Source organism: Thermobia domestica, chromosome 3 (genome assembly GCF_964235325.1).
Source record: "Thermobia domestica chromosome 3, izTheDome1.hap1.1, whole genome shotgun sequence".
Lineage (NCBI taxonomy): Eukaryota > Metazoa > Arthropoda > Insecta > Zygentoma > Lepismatidae > Thermobia > Thermobia domestica.
In genome coordinates, this window is record NC_137456.1 from 277774993 (window position 1) to 277778140 (window position 3148).

The window sequence follows — 3148 nt, forward strand, 5'->3', positions numbered from 1 at the left end:
CCGCAGGTGTCAATCGAATAGTTTAGTGTTTCACTCATGTCACCTTGTGACTAGGGTACGTCCTGTCGGTATATATATGGTACTGGGTTCAATTAGCGATAAAATACATTTTTGGCGTTAAACAAATGCAAAAATCTACACGAAATGAGATACCGTGATCTCTGACTTACGGATAACACCAAGCAACTAATGGTACTGAGTGTGATTGAGTTTACTAATTACTATTTGGCTAAAATCAGTGTTCCTTTATCTATAGTTCTTTTCGTGCTTTGAATTGCAAAGTTTGAAATAACCGTTTTAAATTATTGTGTATATATATCTTCCGAGTAATTCTGAGAATCATTGCTCTTTCTTTAAGCAATGTATGTGACTGTTAAATTGCTCTTTCCTTAAAATGTTGCACTAAGAAGGATGCATCCAGGAAAGTCCAAATTTGCAGAATGTCTATAGCAGGGAAGAATAAATATGTTTAGTCGATGGCTGCACAACGCCTCCGCTGTCACCACGTTGTCACACAGCGAATACAGCGAACGTTTAAGAGTATTCTGCACTTACTATTAGGTATCGGCCTGGGAACTTTGGCGCATCTACCCAGTCTCCTTCTTAGTGTTTCATTTTTAATGGCGAGTACTGAGTAGGAATCATATTGTAAGCGAATACGTTTCCGGCTGACACCACACTTTTAATTATTGCGACATTAAAAAAAAAGACATACCTGTTAATTAAAATGTACAGAGAAGTTATTTCTGGAAAATTCTATTCAGGCCTCTTGTGGTAACAACTGCACTTTAGTAGAAGATACTATTAAGGAAAAGAATGAGGTAAAATAATCTTTATATCGTACAAGCAATGGATGATAACAGCTTAATAAATGATTGTACGTAAATCTTGTTTGAGTTTGAATATAGGATTGTATAAGGCTGTGCATTTTGCATTATTATTGAGGTGCTGCAACTAACTAACTGCAAACCATATGATAAATTCTTACAGTAATATATCACATATTGATTTACTCTGTATGGAAACGAAAATAGTTTAATATATGGTTAACCTCAGTTTGTGCCCATAATTTTAAAATTAACGCTTGTGTCACTTTTCAACACTTGACTTTGCAGTAGCTTTCTAACGAATTAGCAGGAAGCCCAAACTTATAGGACACCCTGCAGGTAAATACATTTCTTTGGACAGTTTCACTGCTCCAAACTAAGATTTGAAAAGTGTAGTATTGTTAATTTTATTATTATTGGCACAAAGGAGATCAACCATATTTTAAGCTATTTTTGTTTTCATACAGAGTAAAACAATATTTGACAACATTACAGTAAGAATGTATCATGCACTTTGCAGTATGTTGCAGCACTTTAATAATGGTGCACTATACGTACACTCTAGATCCTGCATATGTCCGATCCATACATTACAAGAAGGCAATACGTATTCGATACAGGTAAAATCTGTATATTTCATATGGACAACCTATTAGCTATATACATCCAATCTATACATTACATATGGCCAACCTGTACGCGACATACGTATAATCTATATACTGCATGCACACAGTCTGTAAGCTACATATATGCACTCTGTATGGTGCATACGGATATTCTGTATGCTGTATCTGGACAAGCTGTGTGCGACATAAGGAAAATCTGTATAATACATACGTACAATACGTATACTGTATCTAGTCGTACGTATGGGGCACAAGTACAATATAGATGCTGTCTCGGGGTTGAACGCAAGAAACATACGTACAGAACGTATATTGCATACTTCTTGAAATCATGCTCTGTCCTGATAGTCAGTGTATGTCGTCATTATTAACCCACATGCTACATACGACCCTGACGTCACAAAGCTAGATATTACCTCCGTATATACTTGTTACTGCAGATAACGTCACACGAATGACGTCATTGCACTTGTGCAGACAGTACGTATAATACATACTTTTTCAGCTATACGTTTGCTGCAGGATGTTATATACGGTTGTACGTTAAGTCCAGAAACTACAGGAATTACGAATGTAACCTACGTTTTTAAGTATGCCACCTACATTTTTTTTCTCAGTGTATCCCACCAGTGGCATGCCCACTGTCACGAGCAGGACAAGTCTTCAAATTGAAATAAATCGAAATATATTGTTAGCGTTAGTCCAAAATTTGGTAAATGTGAAGTACACGTGAAAATTGTTACTTCTAATAAGTACGAACCACATTCACAAATTTAGTAATTCAGTACAATAACTTTTGGTAGTTTCCTGTCACGGGCAGGACACTCAAGTTGACGTTTATATCTTTAATGATATTATAAACAATTTTTATCCTGTAAACACTATTTCAACTGCAGCTTGTAGCAAAAAGAAGCATCTTGAATAGCTCGAAGTTACTTCAGCCAAACATGCACAATATACCGTAAAATGTTGCCGATAACAAGAATAAAAAAAATCCTCACAGCTGACATGTTACAAATTCACAACTCAGACTTAAAATTTTACGTGAATTCTAAGTATAAATAAGTTTTTCTTTGTGAAGAAGTAAATTTCGTTCTATTTACTTCACATATACGTAAAAATGCATTGATTTTGACAGTTTTCGAAAATTTGGGTTCAGGCTCACTTTTGCGTGGAATGGCCCTTTTGCAATTCCTGGAGTAATGTCCTGGGCAGTGGCGTATTTACAATTTTGTTTCGGTGGGGGCTTTGCTAACATTCGGGGGGAGCTTTGCCTGAAAATGTGAAAATTCTGCAAGATATTTCATATACTTTACTATTTTTATACGGTTGGCTTGCCCCCCTAACTTCTACCGAGTCCCCTCTACATTTTTGGGCTGGCTACGGGCCTGACTATATCACAAGTGCATTTGTTACTTAGCCCAATGCGGAATATTGGAGCATGGGAAGGAAGAGATAAGCGAGTACTCTACATAGTCAATGGGGTCCAAGTGGATGGGATCTACCTAGGTATCTGTTACACAGTAATTTCCGTAACAACCTGTAGTTGGAGCGCACGTTAAAGATAATCCGTTAAATTTTAAAAAATAACAATAAAGCACTCAAGTTTGACTTTACTTCGCTTAAGTGATTTTCTAAGAAGTTCTGGACTGTTAAGTGCATCATGCTCAAATAATTGAAAAGTTATAATAG